The sequence below is a fragment of the Thermobia domestica genome, chromosome 10, assembly GCF_964235325.1.
Source record: "Thermobia domestica chromosome 10, izTheDome1.hap1.1, whole genome shotgun sequence".
NCBI lineage: Eukaryota > Metazoa > Arthropoda > Insecta > Zygentoma > Lepismatidae > Thermobia > Thermobia domestica.
The window spans coordinates 173,959,175-173,974,837 of NC_137463.1; positions in this window are offsets into that span (position 1 = coordinate 173,959,175).

The following is a 15,663-nucleotide window of genomic DNA, read 5'->3' on the forward strand; positions in this document are numbered from 1 at the left end:
CATTTACTAGCAATATATGGATCAGAGGTGATCAGGAATCTATGAATTAAATCCGTGTTGGTATTCACTGTGGATAATTTTCTTGTGAAGAGTTTCCTATATTTCTTATTGTCTTTATTTCGAGCATCCTGTGCTTCTTCGGAAAGCTGGCCTATTGGTAGAAATAGGACTTCTAGAACGCTTACGGGCATATGATACCAAGAATAGGTACTTTGCAAATACAGTCTCAAAGTGCAACGAGCGCACTCACTAAATTTGTTTGTATCAATCGGAAAAATATAATTTAAGTATTCTAAAATAACGTGACATTGTTTAATTAAGTAGGCATTTTATCAGCGTTATTTCGGACCATTTTTCAGCATTCCGGAAAAACATGCGGGCTGTATTGCCATCATTGGTGTTTCCTGCTTGTTGTTTCGGCATATCTACAAATAGTCCAAGCTCACTACGAAAATTTTGTTTGGACCGTTTATTTTTTTATTCCATTATCATCCGATTTTCTTTGCCTCGTACATGCCATGCTTTAATATCTAGGTGGTAGGCAATGTGAAGAATACATTACGTAAGACGCATCCAAGAATAAACATGACAGAGTCCAAAAGTCAAAAAGTTCAGATCTACAGTTTTATGAGAAAGAATACCAAGATTATTCATCTCTCTCGGTTTTGCTCCACATAAATGACACGTCTGCGTAGACGCACATGAGGATACAAAATTACACACTTTTCCATCAATCATACAAAAAATCATCTTAGGCCGAACGATAGATTCCTTGTCACCTATAGTTATTATGATTAAGGTGAGTTTCTCGATTTGGTCTTCTACTTTCTGGACTTGGTTTTGATACAACCCCAACCGTTTCTTTTGCAAACAAAAAGCTTATGGGATGACAATCTGGTAGAGGATGGAGCGGGATTTTGCCAAATAACACAGTTAAGTTTGTTAGTGACATTGTACAGTTGAATAGGGACTATAGACATTACATAAGACTCTCGTCAGTTGAATACTCAGGTTGGCGCTACATACTTTGTTGCGCACCACCACAGTCCCCCTTAATTGGCGATACATACTTTGTTGCGCACCATCACAGTCCCCCTTAATTGGCGATACATACTTTGTTGCGCACCACCACAATCCCCCTTAACACCAATATTAATGTTGCGAACATCAGACAAAGTTCGAAACACATCTTCTTGTGTTTTACTGAGTCTTCTTATGGTATCATGAAGAAGGGATTGCACCGGTATGTCAACCGATGTCTGTGATTTTTATTTCATCTGGATAACAACGTTGCTTAGCATCTCTAACCTTTCATAGGATGGATACATTTTACAGCCTGCTTATTTTGCCTCATCATACATGTCATTTTACTGGTTTTTCCAAAGATTCGCATCAACTAGTACTCGCGCCGAGTCGTGAAGCTTGGGCTCTAAACCAATCATAGAAATATTTTGCTTGTGCTCGAACACATCGGAAAACTTCGGTCCCCAAGTGTGCGCTCGAGAAGCAGCTTCACGAATTGTACCGAAGTTTTCCGATGTGTTGGAGCTCAAGCAAAATATTTCTATGATTGGTTTAGAGCCCAAGCTTCACGACTCGGCGCGAGTACTATAGTAACGCCAAAGCTTCATCTTCTGATAATTTCGCCAGAACGGGAAGTGTAGTGCTTCCAGATTTCTTGATTTTTCGTATCCCATGTGGGGAAAAAACAACAAAACTCCTTGACGATCGCTGCCGAGTCGCGTTTTCCTCCGTAGTTTTAATTCAGTCGCCATCGTCAATTCCTCGTTGCTGGTTGATTCTTTAAGTTCTTTAAATTTCCTACATTGCACTTTTGAGATACATTTTTGGTCTACCGCATTTATTTTCAAAAGAAGTATCTGTTGGCAGAACAGACGCTAAATTGAAGTCCACTTCATTTTCTTCGTTGCATTGTCTTCTATCAACCTCTCCTGGTGCCGATTGGCTTTGTCCCGTTTAACCAGTACGTATATCATTAATACCTTTTATTATTCTTGTTCGCGAACTAGTGGTCAGTTCTACTACTCCGGTTTGTTCCATTATGTAATTTGTTAAAACTTCAACCGCTTTGTTGACGCATGTTGTTCCAACACATCTAATATAACCTGCAATGTAAACGCGGGAGCCATTTTTACACCACGTCCTTACGTTTTTGCGCAAACTTGCGCAACGTTTCTCGATTGTTTTCACTTCTAACCTCAATAAGCTTTCAGATGAACTTAACAAGGAGGCTGAACACCACAGAACACCTACTTGAAACCTTGTTTGTAATTCACAAATAACATTTTTTCCACATGTTCACACAAACACTTTTTCCACGCTATCCCCTAGGAACACTAAAATGCAATGCAAAGTTCAAGTGCTCAATCTTTCCTTCGGAGACCCACAATACTATTACAGCATTGCACTGACCACTCTGTGTAAGCACAGCAGGACACAAGTCAAATGAACTGCTAGTACAAAACGTACCTGTCGCAGGCTCCACGCGCGTGCACTTGGTTGCCTCTTTCAGGCCATATTTGCAACCGTTGCACGCGACCATTGCCCAAATTCATGTCAATTTCATACCAACGGCATATTTAGCTATCTACATCGCAGGTATTCTTTGCTATATTGCTTGGTCGCAAAATTGAATAAAGTTCCCTTAGATCGATGAAATCTCCCACTGTGCGACGTATGAGATTGAGTGATTGAGTGAGTAAGTGAACGAGTGATGTCCAATGTATATTTTCCAGACTATTTATATGATTCTACTTTTTTTGTGAATAACATGTTTGTCTTGAGAAAATCCAAGAGCTTAGCTACGTCACTGTTATTTTGTAAAGTATTTGTGTCCTTGGATTTTCCGTTCACTTTGTTAAAATAAACTTATTTTTCTGCCTGAGTACACACTCAAGAAAAAGTTCGGATTTACATACATGGTAAAAATTTTAATATTCCAACTAAATGAAATTAGTTCCTTTTTGATTATACAACACACAGCCAGCTCTTCTTTTTGAAGAAGTTCTCTTATTTGTATAATACTTTATCAAATTATAAAGAGAACGTCTATTTTAATATTCCAACGAAAATTAAAAATTTTTATGCACTGCATAGAGTGTGTATATAACGAAGGTGTACTGTATAAAATTGGAATATACACATATTGGGAAAGCACTGAACACTTGCAAAGGAAAGAAAAAAAACAAAAAACACTTTCACTAGGTTAATGCACTGACGTGGTGTTTGTAAACACAGTTGGGCGGGGTCATGACTGGCTGCAATGGAGATGAGTATGAGGCATCTGAGTTGATTGAAGAGGTTTGATATTGTGTATTACGGTTCCCGGGCAAAACCATGTGATATGGTTTTACAAAAGATAGCTTAGTCGTAATTTATATTTGTAATACCTGTAAGTGAATGCATATCTTAAGGTAGTAATAGTGTTGGTATCCATTTTACCTTATTAGATATTTAGAAAGAAAGATAGTATTCATTGCTTATTATTTATTACAAGTAATTTAATATGACAAGATGCAGACTTCAGGAAAGTAAATATGCTTAACAAGACAAATTGTAAAGAGCACTTTAAATTGGTCTGCATGATTAATAGTTACTTCAAAATTTTAAAGTAATTTAAATACATATTAAGGTAAGCCTTGGGAGACCACCAATAAAGATACAATTCTCAAAAAGACATATCAATAAATTAAAGGTAAAAAAGAAAACTTACAATGTAAATAATGGTTTCTTAAGTTCTCTCATGTCTCTAAATATTTAAGTCCTGCAAAAACTTATTATGAGAGAAACGTCCATGTATGTGTCCACTCGAGTCGTAGTTTTCCAAGACGACGTATGAGATTAAGTGATTGAGTGAGTAAGTGAACGAGTGATGTCCAATGTATATTTTCCAGACTATTTATATGATTCTACTTTTTTTGTGAATAACATGTTTGTCTTGAGAAAATCCAAGAGCTTAGCTACGTCACTGTTATTTTGTAAAGTATTTGTGTCCTTGGATTTTCCGTTCACTTTGTTAAAATAAACTTATTTTTCTGCCTGAGTACACACTCAAGAAAAAATTCGGATTTACATACATGGTAAAAATTTAATATTCCAGAAGCTAAGAGAAAATGTAAAGACGGCTCCAATGGCTAATGAATATATTACATCCTTACCCTTTCACACTAGCGCGGTAGAAAGAATGGTGAAGTTGGGGACAGACAGAAGCGGCATCAACGGTATGTGGGCAAGAAGCACGACATAGATTTGTCCTATCAACACTACAATCAAGAAAAAAACATACCAGAATGTAATACAAAAAAGAAAAGAAAAACAGTTTGAGGTAAAAGAGTAACAATATGACTTGCACTATCATATGCAACATTAGTATATACGGGTGGGCGGAACTCGAACTACAGCCACCTCCTCATGGTGAGTTCTGGGTATTTCCATCATTAACGTTTGGAAATAAGCAAATAGCTGCAGATGTAAAACAAAACCTTTCTTATCTAATTAACGATCCAGATGAATCACAAACAATGCAACTTAATTTAAAAAAATGAAAAAGTAGGGACACATTTGTCCATATTTTAAGCCACAGGTGGCACCTGAATGACTTGACTCATCAAGCTCAATTTTTTTTTTCACGTAAAATATTGACCTTTTACAGAAACAAAACCACATAGGATAACCATATTTCATAAAACTAGATATTTTACATTTTTTAAAATAACATTTAATTTTTAACAACATTTTAAAACTTTTGGCCGTTGGTGGCACCTAAAGATATTGACCAATCGACTTGCAATTTTTTACACGTTATATGGAGGCTATTTCGCAAAAAAAATATCACTAAGGGTAAGCTGATTCAAAAAAAGTGGAAATTCGATGCACCCTATTAAGTAAACTTCATTTCTTCAAGTTTCACAAAACATCATTACAGTTTATAGCCTCATATTTGAAGAATGGCAAGGAAGCAGTACTTTACAAGGAATTACTCTCAGAGGCGAAGGTGGTGAACTCTAAGGATAGAATTTAGGTCCCCTATCGTTCCTATTATTTACTAATGATTTTCATCAGTGTGTGTGTAAGAAATGCGATAAATTATTGTTTGCTGATGACTTAAAGCTCTATTTGCCAATAACAAGTAAACAAGGCTGTGAACGACTGCACGATGATCTAAATGATATAAATGAATGGAACCAAGAATGTAAGAAAATACATGTATATGATATTACAAAATGAAGAAATCCTCATACGTTTCTATACTCTATTGAAGGAACTCCAATTAAGTAAACAGAATTATTGAAAGATCTGGATGTAATGTATGATAGCTGCTTAACATTTAGAACTCACGTAAAAAAATATAACTAATGAAGCATACAGAAACTTAGGATTGGTAGTAAGAATAGATATGTATGCCATCGCGATGCATGTGTTCAAGACCTTGTACAGATCTTTGGTGCGGTCGAAATTAGAATATACCAGTGAAATATGGAACCCGAACCATGTTAGATAGAGATGATACAGACTAAATTCTTAAGATATCTCACTTACAGACAGGTCACTACCCCAAACTTGAATCAGCTGCTACCCTAGTAGGAAATTTTTATTTTGAAACTCTTGAGCAAAGACAAACATTCTTAATGTATTATTTTTGTTCAATATTATTAGGCCTAAGAAGGAGATAAACTGTTCAGAACTAACAAATAACATTAAACTTCAGGTTCCTTCCATAAGAACAAGGGTAGAAAACATTGATTTCTTTTTCTGTTAGAAAGCCAAGACCAGTGTACTAATGAAGTCTCCTATGTGGCGAATATGTGATTCTTATAGGAGGTACAGCAAGGTAAAAATAAAAGTTTAGATATGTGTAACATTTCTGTAAACGATTCCGAGCTGAAATGTTGAATCCTTTAGAAAACCATACAGGATACTGTAAGTGGCCCCTAAAGGCCTGTTTTCTTAAATAAATAAATAAGTACTATAGGATGTGAGAGCAAATTAGTATATTTCGACATGCATTCCAAGAACTGAACACGCTTCGAAAATCCATGGGGGAAACTGCTGCACTTGCTCCCCGCTATGGATGACCACGGAATATATACTAGTATCTTACTTGTTAAAATGTCTGTATTTATTTATTTTTGGAATTTTTTATCAGATGTGGAATTTTTTATCTATATAGTTGTCCTAATGTACTTTAGTTACAATAATGTTATGAATGGCGTATGAGCGGTCGAAATTAGAAAATATAATTTATGTTTGAATTTTATGGAAACGTGTCAAAACGTTGATTATATTTCAATGTTAATAAATTATTAGAATTCACGCTGCCAGTGAATTCAAATTGTGCTTTGAAGAAGTCATAAGCATTGCCCGCTCCAATTGGAATCAATATTAAGAAACCAACAATTTCTTCTCGCCAGTTGAGTGGTTAAGCATTAATGCATGCGTTCCAGAAGAATATTATAGATCAGTTTTCCTACCATTGTTAGATTGCTTTTCCACATTGAAACAACAGTTTAGAAGACTCTAACACATCTGTACAATATTCTTTGAGAACCGTTTAAGTAGTTATAGATGCTTCCACCATTGATTTATCATCATCATCACCAAGACTGTTTATTGTGGGAACACAAATTGTACCTCGTTTTCTTTGCCATGAACCAGTCTTTCAAAGTACCACTCGCATGTCTCTAACATGTACCATAGTGGAGAAAATTCGCGAAAAAAGGAAATTTTTTGTCAAAAAATCCCCTTTTCCCCGAATTTGAGCCCCTCTGGCCGGCTACTGTGTCAACCCACAGAGCCCCAAAAAATCTCAAACATACTACATGCTATGTGCAATAACTGGACGAAGTTTCAATGTTATATCTTGAAAAATAAGAGAGGAAAAAATATTGTCCCATGTGCAAACAGTATCAGCTTTCCCCTATGTGAGCAATGGATAACCCATTTTTATATAAAAATTTCCTGACTCATCCCTAATTATCGTAGAAATATGATTAGTACACTGTTTTGTTTGTCCAAAACCAGTCTTTTAAACGGTACCACTCGCATGTCTCTAGCATGTACCATAGCCAAAGGGGCCTAAAATCGGGGAAAAGGGGATTTTTTGACAAAAATCCCTTTTTCGCGAATTTTCTCCGCTATGGTACATGCTAGAGACATGTGAGTGGTTCCGTTTAAAAGACTGATTCATGTCAAAGAAAACGAGTACGTATCATGACTTTATAATAAATAGTGATAATATTGTAGATAATTTACTAAAATAATTGACTAAAAATGTGTAAAAAATGAAAAAATAAAGAAATCGAGATTTTTTGACACACGTCTGTTGACTTTAGCAACCTGAGTCATACCTCATTTCTTCAGCGTAAGGCAGCCTTTCAAATGATACCACTCAAATTTTGCTATTGTGTACCTGTGAAGAGACAAATGGGGAAAAGGGATTTTTTCTTTTAAAATCCCCTTTTTTCCATTTTGGACGAAATTTTCCCGCTTCTGGTACACGATAGGGAAATTAGAGTGGTACATTTCGAAAGCATGTCTCATGACAAACCATGATTATAGGATAAATAGTAATGTGTCAGGGATTTTTGAAAAAAAAAAACATCTCAAATATACCCTTTTTCTAAACCCATCGTCCATGTTTGTGACCTCACAGCCCCCAGACAGACCACTCGAGGCTGCAAAATGCCATAAAATATGTTCTATGATGCTTCCATATTTGAATGAATGCAAAAAAAAAAAAACCGGTCTAAAAAGCTTTATAGAGACTTTTAACCCTTGGGGATCTTATGGTAACTTTTGTACCATACGGGGTGTTTCATGGTACATTGCGTTATAACTCTCCTATTTGAGCTTTTTTGTCCGGGTTTTTTTTTGTTTGTTTGTTTTTTTGTTTTTCAAGTCCAGAGGCATTGTAGAAGACATTACGTATGGTTTCACACCTTCCTGCGTCGAGACATAGGAGGTGATGATGTCATAAGTCTAAAATTTATATTTTCGTGTAACACTTTTTGGGGGTGTTTATGTAAAGTATTTTTGGCGGGCTTATTTTTGCACGTAGAAGATTGAAATTTTGCACAAACATGCAGTCCACCGACTAGTATTTACCAGATTTTTTTTCAGATTTCTGCGTTAAAACAGGGAGGATCCAGAGGGTCTCAAAAAGTTGAAAAAAGGGATATTTTTACCCAAAAATCCCGTTTTTCCTAATTTTCCCGCCTTAGATACATGATGGAGACAAGTGAATGGTACCGCCTGAAAGACAGTTCTATTCTGAAGAGAATGATGTGCGACACATGGCCCAAGGGTAATTAGGGAAGTGTCAGGGAATTTTTACCAAAATATGCTTCTGTATAGGGGAATTTTGGACATTTTCGGTATTATTTTTTGCGGGCTTATTTTTGCACGTAGAAGATTGAAATTGTGCACAAACATTCAGTCCACCGAGTAGTATCTACCAGATTTTTTATAAGATTTCTGCGTTAAAACAGGGGGTACAGGGGCTAAACATTGAAAAAGGGAAATTTTTACCAAAAAATCCCTTTTACGGGATTTTCCTGCCTTAGATAAATGATGGGGACAAGTGAATGGTATTGCCTGAAAGGCAGTTCTATTCTGAAGAGAATGATGGGCGAGACATGACCCTAGGGTAATTAGGATGTCTCAGGGAATGTTTAAAAATTTCCCTCTGTATACGGGAATATGGGACATTGTCGGTAAATTTTTTTTTTTTTGGCGGGCTTACTTGTGACCTGGAAAATTGGAATTGTGCATAAACATTCAGCCCACCGAGTAGTATTTACCAGATTTTTTCAGATCTCTGCGTTAAAACAAGGGGGTCCAGGGGGGCTAAAATTTGAAAAAAGGATATTTAGACCCAAAAAATCCCGTTTTTCCTCATTTTCCCGCCTTAGATACATGATGGAGACACGTGAGTCATACCGCCTGAAAGGCAGTTCTAAGCTGAAGAGAATGATGGGCGAAACATGACCCTAGGTTAAGTAAAGATGTCTCAGGAAATTTTCTACCTGAGATCATGGTGTTTTACGGTAATTTGGGGCATGGTGGGAATTCATGATAAAATTTCTCTCGTCCTTGGTATTCAAGATAGAAACTTGAAATTTGGCACACACATTCAGTATACCAAGTACTGTTTCTCAGATTTTTTTTAGATGGCTACGTTCACACAGGGGGGCCAGGGGGGCCAAAGTTCGAGAAAAAAAATTTCCTCCGAAATTTTCACTTTGACATTTTTCCCCGCTTCTGGTATATGGTATGAGCATGCAAGTGATACCATGTGAAAGCCAGCTCTATTCTGAAGAGAATGAGATATGAACCATGATCCTAGCATAAATAGAGACGATGCAGTAGCTGCTTGACTGAAAGTCTAAAAAATAGCCCAAAAACACAAGATCCCAAAAGGGATAAAGCAAATCCCGAAGGTCGACGCCATGGTGTTGTGCCATCATAATTTAAAAGGGTTAACCTATATTTTAAAAGAACACTAAATGTTATTCTTACTAATAAATGATTTCATTCTACATTCTTTAAAGTAAAACTGTCAGATTTTGGCACTTTACTATCTCAGGTGTTGAATCATTGGTATCTTCTGTGTCAGCAACTGGTACAAGCGGGTTATGTTCCATATAAATTTCAGCAACTCATATATGTTTATCTAAAGGTCTCATATAAATTGAAAACCACTCCTTAAACTTAAAACTTTCAGTTATTAAAGTTATAATCCTTCTATGTTGTTTTATTTACAAACCAAAGCACTAAATTTAGAAATACATCCTTAAAGTGTCAGCTATTGGTGCTCTTACCTTAAATGTTTTTTTCTTCTAAAATTATCTGTAATATTATTCTGGTTCTCTAATAAAGAATCATGAAATACAACAACAGAATAATCTTTACATTAATCAACTGGAATAATAATATCATTGCTGGACACTTGAATGCTTACTAGATAAAAGAATCATGGACCCTTTCCCTTAGAATAGGAACCAAAAAAATGTACATAACCTACAATCTCTTCGATAAAATGTTTTTGAAATATACCAAGTCAACAGTGTAGATTTGCATACCAGACAAACACACACAGAAGAAATAAATATATATATACAGATGCGGATCCAGCATATGATCAAGGAAGGGCCTAAACCATCGCTTGCTGCTTTATCCAGTGGATTGAAGGATTGAAGCTCATTTTGTAGTAGAGATGAGGCACTATGGCTGAAATTTGATCCCTCCCCGTTTGAGCCACAGCAGAAATTTGAGCCCCCCGTGGGAATATTTTGGTCCTGGGAACCCGTTGTTGCTATGCTCATACTCTTGGACGCCTACCAGATGTAGAATCAAGATGAAACATACCTTTTCGTCTTCTTCTTCGTCTTCTCGTCGTGTATTGGCTAGTTATTTGAAATCCCACCTCGGCCTCCTCTTGCGAAAAGCTTCTCATAGCATTGGGTAACTCATGTCTTTTCCTCTTCATCTTCTTCTCGTTTCGTATTGGCTAGTTATTTGAATCTCCCCACACCCCAGGCTCCCTCTTGCAAAGCTAAGAACGGTTGAGTAGCTATTCTAGACTCCACCTCAATCATCTGACATTCATTGATCAAAGCTTCCCAATTGATTGGCCTTCGTCTTCTCGTCTTGCATTGGATAGCTATTTTGGACTCCTTAGCCCCCTCTGGCAAAGAGTATACTTCTATGTATATTGATTGGCGTTGGGTCCGCCTGTAGTATAGCATATGATATTTATCGTTCAAGGCTCTTCATTTCGAAGGACTATAATGTTTTCAAGTGTTCAATACTTTCTCTCTCTCTTTCTTCGAGAATTGAATCCGGATCCGCATGGGTTAAAAGAAGAAGTTTTTTAATTACTAGTTGTCCTATCCCCTTCGGCTTACTATACGCTAGATGTTAAAATTGCTTAACTGTATGTTTTAATTGTTTATATTTAACTTTTTAAGTTTGTTCACTAACTTGAGGACATAATGCTCCCACTAAAGGCACATGTGCGTATTTTCTCAGCGAGAATCGAACTCAGGAAGTGAAGTGTGTTTAAATTTCAATGCTCTCTCTCCGGAAATCGAACTCAGGATCACGTTCACCACAGATCCGTGTTAGGTATTAGACCAGCTTGGAAGGCTAAAAGAAGAAGTGTTGTTTATTACTAGTTGTCCTATCTTCTTCCGAAGCCTTCGGCTTCTTGTACGCTATATGTTAAAATTGCTTAACTGTACGTTCCAACTGTTTACATTTAACTTTTTAAGTTTGTTCACTAACTTGCGGACATAATGTTTCCACTAAAGGCACATATGCGTACTTTCTCAGCGAGAATAGAACTCAGGGAGGAACTAGATCTTGAATCATGGAAAGTGAAGCACACAACTAACCTTGATTGTAGCTTCGTCAACTTACGATATAAAGATTCTGTACACAAAAATATACTTTGGTTGGGGAGCTGGGATCGAATTTGGTACTTCACGATTTAGAGTTGAATTAGTCCTTGCCTGATAAAAAGAATTTCACTTCGCATTGATTTTCGTTTTCATGACAGAAAGGATCGAATTAACTTAATGCCTTAAAATATTTAATGCTTTCTCACCGAAAATCGAACCCGGACCCCAAGGATCGTGGTCCTTCGTAAGGGTATGGTACATGTATAAACAAGATGAAACATGATTTCCTCTTCGTCATCCCCTTCCTCCATCGTGCATGCGTGCACAGATATCTGTATGCATAGTGTCATTAGTCTCTGTTGATCAGCTACTGAAGTAACATGGCTATGTAAATCATAAGTTACTTTATAATATTGACAAACTCTTACTAACTGGAAATATTTGTTTTCATAGATTTCGAAATAATTGAACATCGATACGTAAGGTTGATTTCATTTAAGCAGACGCTTAGAAAAATACTAATTGTGGGAGATTAAGAATGGAACATTGGCCTGTTTCAACAAAACAACGTCCGTATCAATTATGTGATGCTGGATTTTTCACACTTACAAAAAGACCAAACTATATGCTTCTATTGTGCTGGGGGATTAAAAGATTGGACTGATAACGCATGGATAGAACATGCGAAATGGTTTCCTAATTGTCCATTTCTTCACCTTAAGAAGGGATATGCATTTATTAAACGAATACAGGAAAAGTACTCTGATATGCAAGTATTTCGTAGTGCTCCGAATAATGATATACATAAAAATGTTAGTAAGAGTTGCAATAAGGAACTTATCTTTCAATATGATATAATTTGAAGTGCAATTTTAACAAAGTTCCATTACATACTTTTTCTTTGTAAATAACTAAAAAAGTACATGTACATATTCTAAAGTTATCAAAACAATATATATTTATACAAATAATTTCCGTATGTGCTATTATGTATACCCTTCAGGGTTTTTATTGATAATGATGATTAGCATCGTATTTTGGAAAATGGAAATATATATGTTGAACATATAAAGGAATGAAGATTAACTTATCTGGACGTAACATGCACGATCTTGAATTTACTGAATTGATATTATAATCGTAAATGTATAGGACATGTATAAACAAGATGAAACATGATTGTTCCTCCTCCTTGTCATATTAAATGTTGAATATGATCTTAATTCAATGAAAACCAAATTAGTTTGTATTGGACTGTATAGTGACACATTTGAACAAGTGATTCGTATTGGTAAAGGTCTTGTGTTTGGAATGAAGTGAAATTTAACAGAATGGGAAAAACTTGTACATTTGATTCCACTTGTTTCGGACTACAAACAAAAAACTCATAGATTCATTTATGGCTGATTTATTTGATAGTGTACAAAAACACAGTCACTTTGACGGAAAGCGATACTCTTCCGTTGAAGGTATCAATGAAGTGGACTTCTGTTCATAAAGAGGAAGAAGATAATATTTTTTTTTATTTATACTGAACAGTGTAGTACTAAATCTAGTGCATTTAATAATAATAATAATAATAATAATAATAATAATAATAATAATAATAATAATAATAATAATAATAATAATAATAATAATAATATAGTGAAATTGAAATCTTTTATTATTTTCACATAAATTTTGTATTTTGTGATCGTTTAATAGGTTTAAATATGATAGGATTTTTAAATTAGTATACTACTGCTGATATTATTCCGATACTTGTCTTTTAGGAATTAAGAAACTTCATTTAGAATGGTTGATCTGAAAAGAAACCGTACGGACGTCTTTTTTTCTAAGGAAACGCTGTACACTTATCTCTATTGCGGCAGTCTTTAGTTCGATCACAGTACGACGTAGTTCGATCACAGTACGACGTACGTTTACGGTGAACATATTGTTTGTAGATTTTTGAATTCATCAGAAAGTCCACACGACGTGAGCTGTGATCGAATCAGGGACCCAAAGTACTGGATGTAAACCCTCTACCACTGAGCCACCATACTCCTCAAACCTAAAATGTAATAGGTTTGTACATCATGTAAAGACCCCCGGAAAAATAAAGATCGGATCGGATTAAATATATTCTTGCAGAACTGAATTCTTGTTATCTATTATCAATTTTGCTTTATGGCGATAAACGTTAAAACCAAAAATGATTTCTATCGTTAGCAATTTGAAAAGAGGTTTAAGAGAGGTCTCGGAACGGTGAATTGTTTTTAAAGAAACCAGTTCTCGATCTTACCGTTTTGCTCTATGATAATCAGTGTTAAAACCAGAAATAATTTCTATCATTTCAATTTGAAACGAATTAAAGAGATGATAGAATTTATTTTGGAAGAGTTAATTGTTTTCAAAGAAACCAGTTCTCGATCTTACCGTTTTTGGTATTGATTCTCGAAGTATTCTCAAAAATCTTTTGTCGTCTCGTCTCGTTTTGAAAATGTAAGTACAAAATGAATGCCCTGATTTTATCTAGAAGTTATCAGCATCCTTTCGCTTTATTGATATGACACCCGCGCTAATAACTAAAGCATCAAAATTTCAGTCAGTCAATTAGACGGATAGACATAGCCTTTTCATATGGGTTTCCGTTGCATTGCATAATCTGGACGTCAATCTTTACATTGCGTTGTAGTGTGAAAAAAGACAAGCATACAATGCAAGATTACGAAGAGGTTTGTATGTTACTTCCTTCTTTTATCACACTGCATGAAGAAAGTTAGAGAGAAAGTTGTGTGTGTATGTGTGAAAGAAGAAGAAGAAGAAGAATGCAATGTCATAACATTTGCGGCTGCGAGCAAGTAATAAACATACAGTATCTGGTTTCTTAGAAATGTGATTATAATAATCTGTATTCGTTCACAGAGGACCACGCAGACCAGCGGAAAAAGCTAAAAGAAGTTTTTTATTACTAGTTGTCGTGCACTGTGGCAGAATGTTTACATCTAGTGCATGTAGCCCCTAGTTCGACCTCCGAACAAGTAAGCTTATAATGAACAACATCGTGTCCGTGAGTTTTCATGGGCTACTCACACATTCTCATTCTACTAATTATTCAATCATTCATTTATCTTAATCACCCGTCTCCCTTAGCATAATGGGCATAATCGTGGTACGTTAAACCGAAATATTTTCTTACGCTTCGAGCGTAAGAAACATGTGAACTGCGGAATCAGTGGTAAAGCGTTAATTTTCGTGCATGGGGTCCTTGGTTTAATCTCAGCTCACGATAAGTGAATTCTGTGGGTGTTTTAGTCGTTCCAGTATTATAACGACACTGTTATTTTAAATACATACTAGAATAAAAAATCACCAAAATTATCACAAACCTAACGTAGTCTTGTGAGAACCCTTCTATTTCTAACCGTATAGCTTGTTATTTTGGAAATCAGACGATGATCTAAAGCATCACCAGTAGCATCATCGTCAAGGGAAAAATACCTCTGAAATCGATTGCAGAAGACGACGAATGTTTACATCTAGTGCATGCAGTCCTTAGTTCGACCTCAGAACGAGTAAGCTAATGAACAACATCGTGTCCGTGAGTTTTCATGGGCTACTCACACATTTTCATTCTACTAATTATTCAATCATTCATTTGCCTTAACCATCCGTCTCCTTTAGCATAATTAGCATAATCGTGGTTCGTTAAACTGAAATATTTTCTTACGCTTCGAGCGTAAGAAACATGTGAACTGCGGAATCAGTGGTAAAGCGTTCAATTTTCGTGCATGGAGTCCTTGGTTTAATCTCAGTTCACGATAAGTGAATTTTGTGGATGTTTAGTCGTTCCAGTATTATAACGACACTGTTATTTTAAATACATAGTAGAATAAAAAATACCGAAATTATCACAAACCTAACGTAGTCTCGTGAAAACCCTTCTATTTCTAACCATATAACTTGCTATTTTGGAAATCAGACGATGATCTAAAGCATCACCAGTAGCATCATCGTCAAGAAAAAATAACTTTGAAACGGAAGAGGAAAAAGTAGTATCTCCTATAAGGAAAAGGAAACGTGCAGTATGGTCCGATACATCTAAAAGCTTATCATGAATCGTAAATCTTTGTGTCTTTGTTTCTTTAAGGTAAATGTTTGTCTCCCTTAGGCTCAATGCTGAAAACAACAAATTAGAATTTCAGTTTACAGGTAAAGAGCAACACACACATTAAAACAAGTGACTTGTATCCACATT